General features: G+C 42.3%; 1 long non-coding RNA gene across 11 annotated transcripts in view; it reads left to right on the top strand.

The window, feature by feature from the left end:
* The window catches only part of LOC110394024, a 93,419-nt gene that overhangs the window by 50,919 nt on the left and 21,698 nt on the right, over nucleotides 1–20,802 (top strand). For 9 of the 11 annotated variants that reach the window (XR_002435332.1, XR_002435330.1, XR_002435331.1 and 6 more), the window contains one exon: nucleotides 11,306–11,439. The exons of 1 other annotated variant lie outside the window; for it this stretch is intronic. This is a non-coding gene — a long non-coding RNA (uncharacterized LOC110394024). Of the gene's footprint in view, nucleotides 1–11,305; nucleotides 11,440–12,414; nucleotides 18,116–20,802 lie in introns of those variants that run through there. One more of the 11 variants, XR_002435336.1, reaches the window with a different exon arrangement.

Below are 20,802 nucleotides of genomic sequence, written 5' to 3'. Positions count from 1 at the left end.
TTTGGGTCAGATATGAAAGGATTTAATCCCCACATAACTAATCCTCCCAAGAGCTAATTTAAATGGAGACAGATCTGTCAATTACAGCATCGCTTCACTACTCAGTAGAATTTTTGAATTACTGAGGCTTAATTTAGCTTAAAAATTTGTTAAATTACTCTGTTTCTATTACAAATAAAATGGAAGCAAGTGATGGAGTTGAGGAAGGAGAAGCTTAGGGTTTTTCTCATTAATGCTGAATTTCTTTGACTTAAATTCTGTTTTAAAAGCTTGCTCATGTTTATAAATCTTGGTGCCATTTCTGTATTTTTTGGTCAAATACTATCAAAAATGCAGATTCAAGGCAAACAAAACAATATTTGAGTTTGTCAGTTTATAGAATGAGCTTTCTGAGCTGCTGCTAAAGAAATCTAAGTGTTTAGTGCTAGCATTTCCTCTTAAAATCCATTTGTTATTTTGAAACAAGTTTAGTTTTTAAACCTAAAGAACATCTTGAAGAATCTGCCAACTCCTTCACTTCCAAAATGAATTATTTCATGTAAGGCTGAACAAAACCTTATGTTTGAACAAAGACAAAACACGATGGCTATTAACTTCTATGGCAAAAATCAATATTTTAGAATTCAGACTACTTTAAAACCATGCTTTTGATTTGAGGTAAGCCCAAAGTGTCTGTTACATGCATTGCTCTTCTCTGGGTGTCTGAGAAGCCAAAAAGCATGAAAAGACCTCGTTAAGAGTTCAGCAATGGAACCAGATCAACAGATTGCAGAAAACACTCTAATTCAATTATGAAAAAATGTTCCCTGTACATCCAAGTTTGGTTAAAATTCATCATTTTTGAGTCCTGTTCCACACAACAGTCTTGTCAGATTCCATAGTGACAATGTAGTAGTGTTTTATTAGCATTGGAGAAGACAATGACATAAGCAGCCTTCTTAAATTGCCAGAAGTTGTGCATTCACTAATAAATATAGCTTAGTCTTGGCTGATTAAATGTGGAAGTAATTTATCTAATTGAATTGTTCACACTTTTGCCATGATATTTATATATATATTTTTCACTGGATTGATCAGAAGTATAGGACTTGCTAACATGGGTATCTCCTTGGTTTGGGATAATGTTTCTCATGTCCGACCCCTGCTTGCTCCCCCAGTTCACTGCCACTAAGCGTAAGGACACATTCAGAAGAGAAAAACAACATTCAAGGCTACTTTCTTGGATTCTTTCTTAACCTGTTGGTGTATCGAGCCTACTGGCTCTATGTTGCCTTCTGCATCACACGTTTTAGCATTCATGTTCTCTGGAAAAAAAAAGAACATCTTCCTCCTACAATTCATTTTTCTTCGGTCAGCTCCACATTGGGCACTTATCAAATTCTCCTTCAATTAGGTGTTCAGGTTCTTGTGGCTTTCAGTAAGCACTGGAAGGGATCCTTTGTTTTATTCTGGCCAGTCAGGCAGGGTATTTGCACTTCCCTGCCTCTGAGAGACTCTAGAGGCTGTCTGCCTCTCTCTCAGTGTTGGTTCTTCCCTTATCCCTCCAAAACCAGTTGTGTGTACCTTACTAACAATGAAAGGTCGCAAAAACATTCCCAAGGCATTGCCGAGTCATAGGGATGTTTGTCCTCCACCCTATGGCTGCGTAGCAGAGAGGGGACCATAACACTTGGGGGACACTGTTCTCTGGTGATGCACTGGCACAGGCTGCCCAGGATGGTGGTGGAGGCACCTTTCCTGGAGGTGTTCAAGAACCGTGGAGATGTGGCACTGAGGGACATGGTTAGTGGGCAAGGTGGGAATGGATTGGTGGTTGGACTAGATGATCTTAGTGGTGTTTTCCAGCCTTTATGATTCTGTGATTCTTTGGGGACAAACTGTTGGAGACACCAGGAGGTTTTTGCTGCCTAAAGGTGACAACTGGCACATGTGGACTAGGAGGGATGAGATTGCTGCCTTATCACTCCAGTGTCCCTCAATGCAAAACACTCTTCTGATCAAGCACTTGCTAGTTGTGTGTAAAAACAACAAATTCACTGTGTCAGCCCTTTTCCCCCTTTTCCTCCCCCTTATTTATTTGTCTTTTCTGAAGTTTAATGCACTGTAGCCAGTTTAATAAAATATGACAGTAAGGATGTCGGCTTGCCTGTGCTGTAATTCATTGCTTTCACTTAGCATTAGAAGCTTCCTGTGACTGCTAGACAGATAAAGGACAGAGTGGCTCAGGAGCCAAACACATACCTTTTATTATTGAGTTATTTTTTAAGCTTTTTTTGCAAGAGATAATTGCTGAAAATAGCACTGCTGGTAAAAGCAGTCCTAACATTTATTCCAAAGTGAATCATCAATAATAAAGGGCCTTGTTATATGAGAATTAACAAAGTTGTTTTTCTGTATTCTGTGCTGTGTCCTCCAAGAGCATTCAGACAATTCAGGGACAGAGGTAAGAAAAGCTGGGAACATTACTTTTCCTTTAATCCTTAGATCCCTCAGCTGACTCTACACTTTGTTTTCATGCTGAAGGGGCAAAAATATTTTCCTGGCAGGTTTAGAGTGATTTTTCCATTAATCTTTTCTCTTGGAGCCAAGATACATTTTTTCACAAAGATCTGATGTGACATAATACTGTACCTGGAATTTCACACTGAACAGAGTGGAAAAACGTTCTCACCACAGCAAGCTCTCACAAACCTCCAGTAAAACCGAGCAGCCAAAAGAGCAATTTAGAAAGGGGACAGGAAGGGATATGGGGCATAGTCATTTCCCACAGGGAGGAAAGCTCTGAAACATCATGCTATTTCTTAAAGCCTTTCGAAGATAAACTGATAGAATACATTATGCAGTGGCACAGGCCAACAATTATCTTTCTGGGAAGTTATCTCAGCAGTTTGAAATCCTATTAATTAAAAAAACAACAACAAAAAAGCACATGTGGTAGAATCTCTACAGTGTAAATGCAAGGAGCAATAAAAGTGTTTTAGATTAATGAAATTCAAAGCAGAATAGAAACTGCTTCTGCAATTAAATACATATGTACATGATCTTGGATTTATGAAAGATTTCGTCTGATAGAATCCACCCATCTTCCTATTTTTGGCTTATCAGTGCTTTCTTTCAACATTTAAAGTGTTTTCTTCAAAGCCCAGAGTTGGAACATCTCCAGACAGTTTAATTGTCCAGATGTGGAGTGGATTTCCTAAACACTTGCAGCATGGGGAAGACACGATGGCTTTTGTTTGGAAGCCAATAAAAGGAAGTATTTTCAAATTCTGACTTGGTTTTCAAAAGGACTCACTGGAATGTGTCTTGAAAAATTCCCAGGCATCAACGGAGAAATACATCAGCCTTGACATACATCTAATCCTGGTTCTGCTGCTGAATTGCTGTAGATTTCTCTGCAGCAGCCTGGTGCCTTCATGAACCGTAACCATATCCGAGTACATATTTTTGGTTTTTTGCCCATGGTACAGTGCAGCAAATGAAGCAATCAAGGGACATTCTCTAGAGTCCTATATGGCTGCATTACTCCTTAAGCCTGGTAGAGGTCTACGCTGTGCTTTCTTGGTACTAGAAATGCAAAACTAATACTGGAATGGGAAAGAGATTCATCAAAAACATCCAAAAAAAGAACCAACCAAAAACAAAATGTCAAAAACAGAAAACAAAAAGAGAATGTCAAACATTTTTGGGACACAAGGAAGTTTTTCAGTTGAAAGAGGCCAAAACTAGTGGTTGCCTGAAGTGTGGTTACCCAAACTCAGTTTCGTCCTCCATGACAGCCACATTTGTTGTCTCCCTGGAGTGAGCTAGACGTAGCATGCTTCTTGCTCTCTTGGTGCATTGCTGTTGCAGTGTTGCTGAAGTATCACGTGCTGTAGGAAGGGACCAGAAAAAGTATTTCTTATTTCTTCAGCAGTGCTCTGCAGGCATCCATCCTACCAGTAAGATGTATTTTGAGGAGAGCAATATTGGCTGAAATAGCATTACTGTCATCTAATCTCATCTTTTGGATCAGTTTGAATTTTCAATATTGCCTTAGATCAGCTCTTAAAATAAGAGCAGACAGCCTTAGAAGACCATCTCCCCATTTATCCCTGGCACGTGAATAGCATCATTACCCAGCATGGGGCCCTCTGAGGGAAGCAGCAGCTTCCTACATATTAGTAATGAAAATGCTTTTATTACATTAAAAATTCAAACAAATCTCACCCCCTTTGCTTTGCACCCTGGGCTCCATGTGGGCTCACTATTCTTTATTCACATGACTCTCCACTGAACTATTTCTGAGAATTGTAAATACAAAAATAAATGTAAAAGTTATATGTGAGGGAAAACCTGCTGCCTTTGTTTGAAATCTATTCCCAGATCTGTGGCTGGCTAAACCTCGCCCAGATGTTATTGTGTGGTTATGGATTTTGGATGTTCTTTTTGCTGAAAGCAGCAAAGCCAACATACACCCCTTCTGTAAAAGATCTGCTAAGGGAAAAAACAACTGCGTACAGCAGCTCAGTACAAGTAAAAACAGAGATGGGAGCCTCTTTTGGCAGCACCCACCAGGCTGTCCTCACAGTTTCACAGAGGGTAGGAAAAGGACAGGGAATTTACGCAACACTGCAACTCAAAATTGGGCCACAACACACCAAAATAGAAGGAAGTGAGACATACTTCTCAGTATTCATTTTCCTCTCTTCCCTTCTGTCTCTCCTCTCTCCTTAAATCTTTCAATTTTCCTTTTCCTTTCAGCTTTCCATCTCCTTTAGTTGAATTTTATTTTCCATTTGTGGAGAAAGAAGGTGATTATGCTTTGTTCTCTGGAAGAGCTGGCACTCTGCCATAGGGCATAGAGAGTAACATGATTTCCCTGGTAGGGGCTGTTATAATGGTAATTATAGGCTGTTTGGTTTCATAAGGACCTTTTAGCTAAGCTATAAAGCAGAGGTTGTGTCTACTTATGATCATTAAAAATCCTTCACTGTGACCAATTATCCTGGTCAAATGTCAATACTTATTTTCTGTGATCATGTTGTACATCTTTATGTATGGCTAATATGATAGCATCACAAATTATATTTGACTTCAAGAATGTCAGCAGTACAGTGGCAGATGACAAAGTATTCAGTATATATAATACTTAGGAGGATATCCTACATATTGTAGAGATGTATTATATCTCCATTCTTTACTGGATGCGGCTGGGAACGTGACCACTGAGGATAAGGAAATGGCTGAGGTTCTCAGTGCCTTCTTCACGCCTGTCTTTAAAAGCCAGGCCAGTTATACTCAGGGTACTCTACTCTCTGACCTGGAAGTCTTGGATGGGGAGCAGAATAAACCCCCCACAATTCAGGAGGAAACATTCAGAGACCTACTATTCCACCTGGACTGCCACAAGTCCATGGGGCCAGATAAGATCCATCCGAGAGTGCTGAGGGAACTGGCAGAGGTGATAGCCAAGCCTCTTTCCATCATCTATCAGTGTTCCTGGTCAATTGGAGAGGTCCCAGAAGACTGTAGACTTGCCAGTGTGACTCCCATCTACAAGAAGGGTCGTAAGAAGAATCCAGGGAACTACAGGCCTGTCAGCCTGACCTTGGTGCCAGGGAAGGTTATGGAGCAGATTGTCTTGAGGGAGATCACACAGCATGTGCAGGACAGCTGGGGGATCAGGCCTAGCCAGCATGGGTTCATGAAAAGCAGGTCCTGCCTGACCAACCTGGTCTCCTTCTGTGACCTAGTGATCCGCTTGGTGGATGAGGGAAAGGCTGTTGATGTGGTCTACCTTGACTTCAGCAAAGCCTTTGACACTGTCTCCCACAGTATTCTCCTGGAGAAGCTGGCAGCCCATGGCTTGGACAGGTACACTCTTTGCTGGGTAAGGAGCTGGCTGGAGGGCCGGGCCCAGAAAGTGGTGGTGAATGGAGTTAAATCCAGCTGGCGACCGGTCACGAGTGGTGTTCCCCAGGGGTCAGTACTGGGGCCTGTGCTGTTCAATATCTTTACTGATGACCTGGATGAGGGCATTGAGTGCACCCTCAATAAATTTGCAGATGACACCAAGCTGGCAGGAAGTGTCGATCTGCCTGGGGGTAGCAAGGTCCTACAGAGAGATCTGGACAGTCTGGATTGCTGGGCTGAAGCCAATGGGACGAGGCTCAACAAGACCAAGTGCCGGGTTCTGCACTTTGGCCACAACAACCCCAGGCAGTGCTACAGGCTTGGGGCAGCGTCACTAGAAGGCTATGTGAAAGAAACAGCCCTGGAAGTGTTGGTTGATGCTTGGCTGAGCATGAGCCAGCAGTGTGCCCAGGTGGCCAAGAAGGCCAACGGCATCCTGGCTTGTATCAGAAATAGTGTTGCCAGCAGGAGTAGGGAAGTCATTCTCCCTCTGTACTCAGCCCTGGTGAGGCCACACCTTGAATACTGTGTCCAATTTGGGCCCCTCACTGCAAGAAAGACATCAAGGCCCTGGATTGTATTCAGAGAAGGGCAATGAAGCTGGTGAGGGCTTTGGAGCACAGGCCTTATGAGAAGCAGCTGAGGGAGCTGGGATTGTTCAGTCTGGAGAAGAGGAGGCTCAGGGGAGACCTTATCACTCTCTATAACTACTTGAAGGGAGGTTGTAGTGAGCTGGGGATCGGCCTCTTCTCTTGTGTAACTAGTGATAGGACAAGAGGGAATGGCCTCAAGTTGCGCCAAGGGAGATTCAGGCTGGACGTTAGGAAACATTACTTTTCTGAAAGAGTGTTCAGGCTCTGGAATAGGCTGCCCAGAGAGGTGGTGGAGTCACCAACCCTGGAGGTGTTCAAGGAATGTTTAGACGTTGTGTTGAGGGACATGGTTTAGTAAGAACTATTGGTGATAGGTGGACGGTTGGACTGGATGATCTAGTAGGTCTTTTCCGACCTTGGTGATTCTATGATTTTTGTAAAAAATAGTGCTATGTGCCATCTTTGTTTGCATTAACAACCCTATAGCAAATGTGCTCCCATGCTGGGAACATGTAGTGCCTAGGAACAGGTACCCACAAAGGAAAGGCCTTTTTCTCACATTCCCACTTTGCTTGGGTTCTGTTCACTTCTTTCTCTAGCTGGATTCCTTCCAGAATTTTGTCCCAATCCTCTTTTTAGTTACCATTTCCATAACTGAGTCCCCCTCTGTGTCATAGCTGTTGTAATGTGTAATGAAGCAACACTTTCCACCCAGCGTGTATGCTCACCCCACTTCAGCCACGAGCATGCCCTCTCTTCTTCTTCCCTCTCCCTGCTTCTGACAGCATCCCTTGGCAGCCCCCATACATTTATCCTTCCAAGGTGAATTAATGTAGATAATTAGCATGGTGGAAATAGTACAGTGAGCTATTAATTTTGTGGATCGTTTTACTGCTCTGTTCAATTCGTCTTGTTGCTGCAATCTGCTTTGACATTCCTTTTCCACGACAGAAGCAACAACCTTAATGCTAAGGCAGTTTGCACTGGCTTTAGTTCATAGCTACTGTTACCAGCAGGTCTGGGGCTTTTCATGTTTGCTGCCATGACACTTCACTGTAGTAAAAAATGTTTATTTCTTCCAAAGTTCACAAGTGTATCTTGAAATCATGTATGCAAGGTTTTATTTGATATTAATGCTATAATTGTGTAGGAAGCCAACAAGACTGCAGGAGAAAGAAAAAAAAATGAGAGGTTTGAGTCAATGAAATCAGGCTTGATTTTAGTGTAGAGTTCCCTTCTCTGTTAAACAAATTATTCCAGTTTGGAAAGAAAATATTGCCCACCATGGGAAGACCAGTGCAGTTCTCCCCCCCTCTCTCTCTTTTTGCTCTTTAATTGCCTTATTTTTTAATAAAAAAGCACATCAGTTGGTGGATTATGCCCAGCTGGGAATCTCAAAACAGCCTTTCCAGCAAGCATCCTCCAATGAGTTCCCTAAATTGGACTTCCAAAAAAAATTGCTGTACCTTCTGTAATATGTCTTAACTCCTGGAAATGCCATTCACCTTGGCTCTTTTTCTGTTCCATATTCAACCCCGTGTGTTTAAAATTTTTGTTGAGCATCTTCTACAAACACATATCTGTTCTGTAGAGCTGTTGTATCTCAGGACCTGTGCCTGAAGGAGCCCATTCCATAGAAGCAGGGGTAGTGCTGGTACCATGTCTCCAAACTTATGGGAACAGGGAAAGAAACCCCATGTGTTTTACTGCAATCATGGAGGTACTACGATGTGCAGTGGATGCAGCCATGTGGCAGACCCTGCTTTGGATATAGCCAGACCCACTTCTGGGTAGCCTGCAAGGCTGTTACACTTCTGAGATTATCTGCTGACAAATGATACATGGCTTTGGGGTCATGCCAAGGCTATTCATCAGGCAGATAAGAGATCTATGTGCTGGTCCACATGAAGACCAGATAACCTCCAGGGCAGCCACTTTTCCAGGCTTTGTATATCTATCACCTGGGAGGCAACTGATATTTGCAGTCTCAACCCTTCTTAAAATGTCTCCTCATCATTTGTGTTATCAGTGCAAGCCCTTGCCATGAGAATTTTCCAGGCTGAGTGCTTCTAACACCTTGCATTCACAGCCTATCGCCCAAGTTAAGAGCCCATCCCAAAGGCCTCTGTCCTGTTTCAGTGGGTCAGCTCCAACATTTCTCATAGCACCAGCTACATGAAGTATATAGATTCCACACACAAAGCAAGGTGTGAATGTTCAAGTAATGATACTGTATACTTTCAGAGCATGAACTTATTTCCACAATCTCTTGTACACTAGTTTGGGATAGGTTGAATATAACTGGCTATGTCATTTGCTTATACAGATTTATAATGGGGAAATACTGTCCAACACAAAATCTGTGGGAGTTAGGCACTTTGATATCTCAGGTCTGGAACACTGAGAGTGTAGCACAGTCTAAACAGCAGGCAACCCACATAGCACCATCTTGAAGACATGTGGTTTGATGCCAGAGAGGTTCACTCACCCCATAGCCATCAACTAACCATATTTAATGCAAAAGAGGTTTTAGCATCTCCCCAGCACCAGGGAGCCAGTCTGGGGGCTTCTCCGGTGGCTGGACCGTGCAGCTCTTGTGCAGCTGGACAGACACTGTTCTGCTGCTCCCCTCTGCTGTTCGGCGCAGAAAACAACACAATTCCACGCCTGGCATTCTCCCCAGTCTCCTGAATATTTTCTCATTAGCTGCTTCTCTTCTTTCTTTGGAGCAGTCCTGGGAGGGTCTGGGAAGGGTAGGGAAGGATGCCTTGCCGCAGTGAGAGGTGTTGTGCTTGGCAGCTGGCTGCAAATGCGAAAGGAAATGATGCTGATTTCCTATGCATGGTAATTCTCTTTTCTGACCCTTTTATAGATAGGGAAGAAAAAAGGTAATTTGCTGGAAAAGCATAATAAATGTGACACAAAAACAGAATTGTGGCTGGAGAGATACTGCGTAGACGTGCAGTGCATAGAGATGGGCTGAGGGAAGGAAGCTTTAAAGGTTTAGAGTCAAGGTCAAATGGAGGCTGTGGTTCAGGTTCCGATTGAAAAATATTAAATTAACATGTCTTGCTTTTGCAGGATGTCAGTTCATTTTAAATGGGAATGTCAGAATAGGGTCTTTGCAGGTTTGGTCTGGACCACGAATAAAAAAAAAATCACATGCAACTCTTCTATCTCCCCTTAAAATGGCTCAGTGCTGAAGTTTCAGATCCCAGTTTAATTCTAATAACAAGTGCAGTAAGGAAGAAGGCATTACAGTGTTAGATAATTATAAATGATAAGCAATACCCTCAGAATTTTTAAGCCAACTAGTTTAAGCAAATGTTGCTTGCATAGAATTAATCATCCAAATTGTGTTGACTTACTTTTTTCTCTTCGCATCAAACCCTGGTGCCAAGGCATTCTTTACGTGTAGAAAGGAAGAAGCAAGCAAACAAAAAAAAATCCCCATTTATTTTGCTTCATGGTCCTGATACAAATAAACAAAACACGTGCCTGGCCAGCAGCTTGGAGAGAAGACAGCCTTTGCTTGCTATCTTTTTCTCTCTTTCTGCTGGATCAGCCATAACTTACTGCATTTTTCTGAAGCGTGACTAGCATTTACAAGTAAAGCACAATGGGACAGTATTTCTGCAAATCCTGGTCACCTCTGCGACTCCTTTTGCTTTGTCCTGGTTTCATCAGGAATAACGCCATTAAACTCAAATGGTTAAAATGTGAAAAGCTAGCACATCCTCTGTGTGAAACCAGAGGACTGTAAATGATGTGATGGCATCAGGGCCCTGCCCACAAAAAACGTCCAAGATGGTGAGGGTTGCAGTAGGGCTGGGCACTGAACTTCCTGCAAGACAAGCAGTGTTCCTGTCTTGAGCAAACTGACAGATCTTCTTTAACCACTGAGTCAGCTGGTGGGATGCAGGAAAGTGAGATGTTCCTTTTCTGCATTCAAGTGCTGTGTCTGTTTACTGCTTTTTCCAGGATGGAGGGGAAAATGAGTTCTGAGACTGGGAAAGAGCTGTGGAAGAGCATGGGTTTCCATGTAGGTCATCACACTGAGGACCATTCTTCATAAAGAGGGAACAAAAGTAATTTAAGTCCACACTATTCCCTTTATTGGACTCCCATTGTCAACTCAAGTGGCTATAACACAACTTTATTTAACTCCTTCAAAAACAAAGTGAACTTGCTCAAACTGAACTAGTTTAATTCTGGATGGAAACATCCAAAATTATTATAGCTAAATGGATCCTCTGCAATTTCACATCCGTGATAAGCTTGGACGGATGTTCCCATATATCCTGACACACATAAACCCCAGCTACAGCAGATCTAGGGAACATTTTGCTTCTTGAGGGCCCAGAAGGCCTTTCAAACACATCTAGAAGATCAGAAGCTTAATGTGAACAATCAGTACAGAAAATAATAATTAATAATAATAATATGGCCACAGGCTGTAAGAGATAAGTCACGTATTTTACACTCCCAGGTTTCAGGTACTCCATGATTCACCACTCAGAGTAAAGATCAGACTCAGAATTCTTCTTTGAAAGCACAGATCGCTGAAAGACGTGTGAGTAGAAAGTGCCAGGCCTCTGTTAATTAATGGAGGCTGCATCTTGTCACTGTGACAAGTTGCAGTCAGCATAATGTCAGAAACGTGCCTGCTGAAAGCGTGTACTGAAAGCCAAGGTACCAGCCTCCTCTTCCCTCTCAAATCATACCACTGCCTTAAATTCATAGTAGCAGGGTTTGCTTACATTTAGTTTCGAGCCTCTAAGTTTCCCATGTTAAAGCTTTTCCATATAACTTTACAGATCAGAATAAAGGCATTTCAAGTAAAACTTCCTAATCCCATGATTTCAAGAACAGAAGCTTGGAGCAAATCCCCAAATTTTCACAAGAAAATTGCGGTTCTATATCTGCCTGCATCCCAAAGTATTTCATTTAGGTAGGTTATCATTCCTTATTTTCTGTGTAGCACTGACAATGGTTATAAAACACCTCGAAATCGTGGTGTTTCCATTTATTTTCTTGTACAGCTTGTAGAACATACCTGTGACATGAAAATACCATAGAAATTCTAGTTAATTACTTTTATTACATAACTCCTCAGCATCCAGGAGCAGAAATGATGATTATTTGAGTGGTGCCTATAAGAAAATAAGAATACATTTCAGTAAGCCTGTCATTTTTGGTATCTTAAGTAATCTCAAATAAAATTGCTGTGGCTAAGTCAGTGCAAAAAAAAAGCAACTTCTTATAATTGTCACTGAGATGATAATATGCGTCTTCCCTCATTTAAATAAAATCTCTGAACAACACCTGGAATTTTACAAAGAAATCCTGGACTGGGGATTTGTATGCAGCATGCTCACATATGAAATGTCAGAATTGCATGGGCAAGAACAGCAGTGAAATTTAAAAGGTGATGGATTAGACAGATGGCTGAGCAGAAGTGGTCTGCATTGCCATGGAAAAAAGCCTGATGCCATCCTCAGCAACCAGTCCTTATGCTAGCAAGAGTCTGGCTGCTATGGAAGCATCAGAGCCAACCCTGGGTGTGCAATATGCCAGGTTTCCAAGAAACAGATTGATGTACAGTGTGTACTATTTTTTATTTTCCTGAAGGAGGAGGGGAGAACTATCTATGGATTTGGGGCTGTCACTTGGCATTGAATTTTTTCTCATCCGTGCATTTATTGACACCTACGAAGATTCTTTGAAATATGGTATTATGAATATTGGCATATCCTCCGTGGAAATTACTTTTTTTCCCTCTTTCCTCCCTCTACCCGGAGGAGCAGGAAACAACAAAATATATAAAACCTACTAATTTCTACATACTGTTTTGTATTTAATCTGTGAGAAAGGTCCTGTGTTCCTCCCTGTGACTGATAACAGTGTTAATCTCTCTGTTTGTCAGGTTTCATTGCATTTCTAGGGTCTCCAAGAGGACCATACTCCCAAGTGGCCCATGCAACAGCTAGGTAGAGCTGCAGCAGTTCTCCTTGTGTCGTGCCTGAATCTGTGACCAATTGTAACTGAGTTTTGGAGACCAGCCTTCTTGGTCTGGAGTAATTGCTGAACCATTCAGGATTGAAGAAAATGAGAATACTCCCTGAAAGGAAGCACAATGTCTTTCTGCCTTCCAAAAATGAAATTCTCTGGAAATGTAAAGAGCTACCAGAGAGAGTTTACACCATGATTTGGTCTGTAACTGCAAGAAGTGGGTAGCAAAATAAAGATAACTAAGCCAAACTAGTTTTATTTTTGACCATTGCTTCTCCTAATGAAGCAATTGGTGATTGTGAAAGTTTCCAGTTAATTTGAGAAAATGAAACTATGTTACAGTAATCTGAGTAGTACAGGCAGTCCATGATATGAGCAGCATGTTTTAAGTAGCAAGCCAAAAGAACGATGAGAACACAGAGAAGCACCTGACTGACCCAATGAATCAACGTGCAATTTTGGGGAAATGCTGAACTCTTGGTAGGACACTGGGCTAAGCCTAGAGAAGAGCAAAACCATAGTAAAGGCTGAATCCTTGACAAGATAATTAAAATGTAGCCTGAGAGGAAATTGTCCAGCTGCAGCAAAGCTCAGAGAGAATGGGCAGCTCTGAGACCTTGCTCCTGGTAGCAGACCCGAGGTAATGCAAGCCTGTAACAGTATACAAAACCTGCACAAGGTTGTGCAGCCAACACAACGCATTGAGGACCAGTAGTACCACAGGTCATGCTCCCTAAGAAGAGATGACCACCCCATGGCATGGTCAGCAATGCCGTGGGTGCCAAAGGGGACTTCAGTGTAGACATGTACAGCACTGCTGCAGACTGTGAACATTGAAAAAAGTGACAGATTCATTTTCATTTGAGTGGAATCATGCTGCTAGCGTTGTGTCAGAAGCAGGGATCTTGCAATAGTGGATAAGCAGCCATAGGAGGGAAAATTCAAATTTACCAGAGATAAGTTCCTCTGAGAATCTGAGGTACTCAGTGTCAGATCCATTGGCAGACATGGGAAGGAGAGGCTCTGTGCTGTAGAGGTGGAAGCAGAAATGGTGTAAACAGCAGCTCAGCAGTGTTCCCTTGTGTTGCTTGGTCCTAGGCTATTACAGCTGATGCCACTCCCAACCCAGTTTCTGGACTGCAAAACATTAAATCTCTCCCCAGCCCAGAACCTCAGCCTCCACCAGGGAGCAGATCCTGCTAAAGGAAGATGCCAGGCTGAGGGACTTTTCCCTTGTTTTGATGGAGGAGATAAGACTTTCGCTAAGAATAGCCCCCAGTCTTGGACCTGGACTCAGTTTTTAGGAGGTCCTTATTGCAAAGAGATGAGAAGGCTGTCATCTTTTCCTGAAAGCCTCCTCTCTGCTGGAGCATGACCCCAGACAGATCCGCTGCAAAGTGCAGGAGGAAGACAGAAAGAGGCTGAAGGAGGAGGTGATGTCTTACTTGTGGGTGAGGGGGATGTTGGCACAGGCAGCCCCACTGGGCCTAGATCTGGACAGTGCTTGTCACAATCCCACTGGGCCTTGTAGAAAACATGCAGCTTTGACAGGGAAAGTAATACTTGTGGTGGGGCTGAGAAAAGGAGAGCGAGGAAAAAATGAATTAGGAATGGAACGTTATTAAGCAACCCTACAACCTCAGTGCACTGTGTAAACAGAGCATGGTTTTGTGCTCATGGCAAGCAGGGGATGGATCCAGGAAGCTGTGTTAAATTCTTGGCTCCATTTCTGGTTCACTTGGTGGCCTTTGGGAAATAACTTAATTGTGGGGTCCTGTGAAGTGCTGAGGACATGCTGAGGAGCATTTCATTCCTCGGAAGTGATGGCGGTTTTCTGGAGTAGAACAAGAGCTCAGCTCTTCATAGGATCTGGATGTGGCTCCCTTGTCTTTGTAACTTGCATGAAAATTGAATTCAAGGATTTGGGGGATGTGATATCCTTATCATCTGCAAAGCAGTTGGAAGGGCTTGCTGGAGATCTGTGAAGAAGCCAGCTAAAAAGGGCTGTAATTGAATTAAAGAATGGACGGGCTTTGTTGAAAGAAAGGGGAACAAAACCACTCAGGCATATGGGCTCACATTGTGAAACAAATTACAGGCTGACACATCGACTAATAATCTGTGCTCTGGTGCAATAGACAGGAATAACTCAAAACCTGGCAAAGGGGAGCTGGGAGTAATGGGGGAAGCATGTTTTCACTTAAACCAATCCCAAAGCCACTGGCCAGGCCATCTGAAAGTCAGCCTTGGGCAGGTGGAAGGGGACGGTACATGTGCCTGATTTCCTGGATGTGTGAGCACAGGGACTAAGGGTTTTCTGGCTGGAGGTGAGGCAGATGCTGCCAGCCAGCACTGAATAAAGATATTTGCCATTGGCTGGCAAGTTGTGTACGGGCCTGGCTCCCATGCTCTTGGCCACCAGGAATATATTCTTCCCAGGAGCAATTTCTCCACAGTATTTCCCTTTAGTAGAAATGGAGAAGTCTTGCTGCATGTAGTGGTTCCCTCACCCCACGGCAGAGACAGTACTTCCCTGCTGTGGGCTTGTAGAGCTCCTGGTGCTCAGGCATGAGGGGCCCAGGGGCCAGGTCAGCGCTCATCAGCTTCCCATGGAGTAAGGTTAAAGTCTGATCACACAGAGATCACGGGACTTTTTTTCATTTGTTTTGTTTTGTACCCTTGGGAATTCAGTGTTTTTTCGAGGCCAGAACTGTAGATATCCTCAATCTGCCAGATTTTCCCAGCCTTCGTGTGCCAAGCCTCTAGCATTCTTTCTGTTCCTCCACTGATCCTATGCTTTTTCCTCGGCTACTCTGTCTTTAAACACAGACAAGCCTGAAGCATCGAGCAGCAAGGCCCAGAAAACATCGAGAAAATGCACATGTTCAGCTGCTTGTAGGTTGTATGTTCAGAAATCATCCCCATAAATGTGGCTATGTTACATGAATTTGTTTCACGACTTTTAGTTGTCAAGGAATATTTTTGTTAAAAACTGAGTTACATTTTTAATATGTTGTGATAATTTCACATATAGATTGATAGATAGATAGATAGATAGATAGATAGATGCATAGATGCATAGACATGGACACACAGTGGTAGAAATTATGTGTTCATGTTAAACAGACATAAAAAACTGCTTGCTGTTTAAAATTAGAGTGCATGTTGTGGCAGAAGTCTTCCCTGTCTGCATGAGCTCTGTTGCTCTGTGCTCATCCTGCCTTGGCTTGCTGGGTCTCTGTGGCTGATTTCTTTGTTCTCGGTGCTCTTCCTTGCACAACCATTACACTCTGAGTTATTTGCTGTGTTTCCCTGGTTTGTGACATTATCCATCCTGTCTTCATACTGTGCTGGTGATAACATGTTTTGTGTAAGTGACACCGCCATATGCTCCCTAAATTGTTTGATTTTACTGTATGTCTTACTGAAGAGATTTGGAAGAATTCATTTGCCTTTTTTCACTATGGAACTGTGATGTTCCAGAAGCTCCTTAAAGAGAGTTCTCTTATAACTGTGCTATGAGCTGCTGTTGTTGAATTAAATTGAGGGAGGCTGATGCAAATGAAAGCCAAATTTGGCCCCATCTGTTCTACATGGATTAGTTCCTAAGTAAGGTGAAACATTCACAAAGAAAACGACATCCAGTGTTTAATTTTTGTGGGAATTTAAATTTTCAACTTCTAAAAAATATGTATGCTAATAAGGCAGACCAGTGTGCTAAATGTCTTTTTGTGTAGGATGACATTGGTGACTTTTAAATTACTTTTAAAAATAAGAATCTGTCTGAAGTGTTAAAATGCATATTAGCGTTATTTATTGGAGAAAAAGAGACTGAGGAAAAGTAGTCCCCAACACTGTGATTTTTAGAGAAGCAAATTAAAGGTGAGCGAAGAAGAGACAAAAGATGTAGTGTTTATGCACTGGAAAACACTACACAGTCTCAAAGAAAGGAAGAAAGATGTATTATTCATGAGTAGGTTACCCAAATAACTGCAAATCTGTTGGCCATAAGGATGCCACTTCCTGCCTTTGGGGAGCTGTTCCTCCCCAGCACATGAATGGGTGCCTCATTAGGGTCTGCTCTTTCCTGCTGCGCCAGAGCTCTGCACTTCACAATGAACAGGCTTCATGTGGCCGTAACATGCTGTTCATGTCACTTTTTAGATCTTCGGAGGTAGTGCTGCAATTACCCAAGCTTGTTAGAAGACAATGGAACAGAAATGTCTATACATGTGAAACTGTACTAGGACATGAGTGACATGTTAGTCTATTGATCAATAATGTGCTTTATGGCAATGGACAAGCAAGTGCTGTTATAAGCAGCATTTTAAATACTGTTGCCTGGGAAAAAGAAACTCTCTTAAAAATCACAGTCCATCTGTAGTTTACAAGAAAACATAGATGGTATTAAAGTGGCTCTCTGGAAATAGTGGTATCCAGGTGTTTCCTTCCGTAGCTGTTCTAGCACAAATCTGCATTGGCTCATGCAATTGCACTGCTCACTGACACAGACTCACCGGTGGCATGAGATTAGGTGCAGGCGAATAAAACGGTCAAGCACTCTGGGCCAACTGTCCAAGCCTATGCATACACATTGGATACAAGCAGCTTGATTTTTCAGAAGATGCTCAATATTCCCAAATTGCCTTGAGATAAATGGAGTTGCTGCAGTTCTCTGGCAGCAGCAAAATGAGCTCAGCCCTAGTGCAGATCAGGCTGTTCAGCCCGGCAGCGCACCCTGACAGAGGTAGAGAAGACCAAGGGTGGACCTCTTACCAATGGTCTTACCATTTTCCAAATGCCATGAAGAAGACACCAGCTATCACATCAAAGTTAGGTTTGTGGGGAATGAAGATGTGTAGTGGCTAGATTATCGCACATCTCCAAATGTCTTCAGGCAGGGGAGGAGCTCTATTGACATTCAAAAGGGGCTTAGAAACCAGATCTTGAATTATTTGATATGCAACAAATATATTCCTTATCATTTTAAAACACAGGGCAAATTTAGGAACACTTCATTCAGATTTCAGATGACTCAGAAAGATATTTATTAATTTTTAAATACCTATTTCTCTGCTGCAGAAATCTTTCTTCTTGACTGCAAATACTTGATTCTACTATAATGAAAGACTTTTGATTTTGTAATATCAACATATGACTATGTACACTTCTCTTCAAAGATAAGGTCCTCTCAGTATGCTTGTATTACTGGAAATTATGCTTTATGAAGTGTCAAATCTTTAAGTGAAATTATTTATGAATAATTTATTGTTATAATGCAAAAATGTGTTAAAATTCACAAATCTTAGAGGTTATTTTCATATTAAAAGTACACATTGTATCATAATAAATTCATCATGTCCCAGCACCTCTGTGGTTTAGCTTTCATAATATTATTGGAATACATTTATTTCAATTCAAAATTTATATGGAAGTACTGGCTCAATTCCTGACAGTATGCGATGATATGAACTGTTCCATTTAAATGATAGGAATCTGATATGGGCTTTCTTAACTAAGTTTCTGTGCACTTGTATTCTCAACTCAATTTAGCAGCAAAAAAAAACCTAAAAATGTAAAAAGAGCCACAGAAATATCCCAGGGTTTGCGTTCTTTGTGGGGAAAAGTTTGTTTTGTTTTAAAACAGTCAATAACAAATCATCTTCACCTGGAGTAAGAAGATCATCTTGCCCTTTATCCTGGAAGCACATCCACATTTGTACTGGTGATCTACTGATGAATTGGTGATCTACTGGCATGAACAAGGGTTCACTGTACGCTGCAGCTGTGTATATTGCAGAAAGACCAGGAAGGGCATTGGGGAAAAAAAAAAAGAAAGAAAGAAATGTTTTTGATTGAAGGATTGATAGTTGGCACAGGAAATGTTCAAAAAAGATTGATAGTCTGTTGATGTCGAGAGACGAAGAGTGGGAAACTGAGTCTCTGACAGCAGAGACATACAGAACTCAGGCAGTGCCACAACAGAAGTGCCACCACTTGTCTGACTTTGACTAAGCCAGATCTCCTGTGAGGGTTGAGATGCTTCTTATAAGTGCAAGCATGAGGCCCCTCATGCAAGGAATATTTATTCACAAGCACTCAGAATATATGTGGAACATATGCTTTACTTTGTTCCTTCATCTTTGAACAGAAAGAAATCATTAAAAACCTTTCTGATATAATGAGCACTCTATCAAATTTTCCAGGAGCTCTCATTGCTTCTACGCATCCCAAGTAATTACTGTGCTGGGGACTTGCCATGCCCATGAGCTCACCTTGAAATCAAATCATTAATAGAGGGAATGATGCTCATTTGAGACAGTCTTGGGAAAACTGTGACCGATCACTTACAAAAGCCACTGGTAAAAGAAAGCCCATATGCATCTGCTGCCTTCTTGCAGTAGCCAGCTTGCCAGTTCCAAAAAAAAATATGTTCCTGCTGATCATATTTGTGGAGGAAGCACATACAAACCGAAGTAAACTGTGGAATCCAGGAGAGCCTGCAAACACAAAGACTACAGAGATAACAGAAAATAATTAAGATTGTAGCTGAGTGCCTTCCCCTGACTAAGCCCTCTCAGTTGTGCCTTGTAACGAGTGCAATCTTTGTCAGCATCTCTCATCCAGAACTACCTTCAAAGGCAGCTTCAGCTTCTCAGCTGGGCAGCATGGAAATGCAGACCCTTTTCTAAGAAAACTGTTTCAACGGGGAAGTGTCTAGATAGCAGGGGAGTAAGCCAGACATCAAGACTGGGCTATGATGGGCAATGCCCCAAGTGAAGCAGAGGGCAGTCACTAGCTTCAGCAGCTGAAGGTCCAAGCATGTGGCTAATGAAAGTGAGGACAAAAATGTCAGACCAAAAACCATGGGACAACTCTGTGTCTCTGAAGCAATCCTGTAGGGTCCTTGGTTAGCACGGGGCACCAAGCACTTGACGCTGAGGGACGTGATTTAGTGGGCATGGGTGATGCGTTGATGGTTGGACTAGGTGATCTTAGTAGTCTTTTCCAACCTTAACAATTGTATGATTCTATGATCTCTTGCACATGGGCAACCCAGAGAAGCCACTTTGATTAGCACAGGAAGATGAAAGGTGGAAACAGTCTTGCAGAAAACCTCAGATACCTCTAGAATAAAATGCATCTGGAGGCACAAGACCAATTCAAGTGTCAGTGTGGTATGGATCTCTCCAGCTGATCTACCAAAAGTTTTAACCAGTTTTAATGCTCAACTTCACAGTTTGGTTCTTAGCTGAATCTGTAAAAGCTAAAGATACTTTGCACTCTGGTTCATAAATGCACAGTCTGGATATCAAGCTAAATATTAGCCACACATCGGCCAGATTTACCTTGTCCAGGAACCAGATATATTCAGGGATGTATGACGAGTTATATGATGCATCCCTTAAATCTTATTAAAATCGATTTCACAGTTTAAGTACTGAATAGATCTGGGCAAATGATCAAGACAATTTCCCACAGAATTAATAAAACAAACAGCTTTTGGCAACTGGATCTGTGAATAAGTAGCATTTATCAGAAACCTGCTGTTCAAACGTGATTGTCGGTGCACTGGCTGCCAGCAGCACAGAAGCAAATGTAGCTTCTGGGAAACCTTCAAGGTCTTGGAGGAAAAATGGGTGTAAAAAGGAGCAGACCAGAGCAGAGCACAAAAACACTGAGGGCACCTGTTAGCAAAGTTTGCATATCACCAGGGAATCAGTACTGGACCTGTCCTGGCACTTGGATTGAAAATTGGAGCTGATGCCAGTTTTCCTCAGTATTTATTGACACTGTTACAATGCTGCAGCAAGAAAAAGATTCCAGCCAGATAACTGACAGCTTTTTTTACATCTTTCTTCCCCAGAAATTTATGTGAGGGAGGTGCCAGCTGAGACATCTGGGAACTGCTGGAGGACAAACTATGCAAGGAGTTTAGCCACAATCCATGAAAGCTAGAATAATTCTGCCTGAGCTCTGTCAAAACCCCAGCAAATGAAGCTGTGCCTGAAGTAACAAGCTCCAGCTAGCTGGGCATTTTATTTAAGGCTTAAGCAGCTAAAAAAAAAAACCAACAAAAAACCCTCTGAGAGGGAGAAACAGAGGAAGGTTCCATGAAACGCTATTTCCTTGGTATCCTGAATGCCTTTGGAGGGTGTGGGAGGTCCTGCATGGCCTGACCCATAGCACTGTGGGTCGGAGAACAGCCTCCTGCCACCTGATGTTTTGTTTTTGCTGAAAGGATGGAAGTACTTGCAATGTGTTGTGATGCTTCTGGCAGTACTCAACATGCACTTGGTGT

This window comes from Numida meleagris, chromosome 2 (genome assembly GCF_002078875.1).
Source record: "Numida meleagris isolate 19003 breed g44 Domestic line chromosome 2, NumMel1.0, whole genome shotgun sequence".
NCBI lineage: Eukaryota > Metazoa > Chordata > Aves > Galliformes > Numididae > Numida > Numida meleagris.
This window is presented reverse-complemented; position numbering and strand designations above follow the sequence as displayed.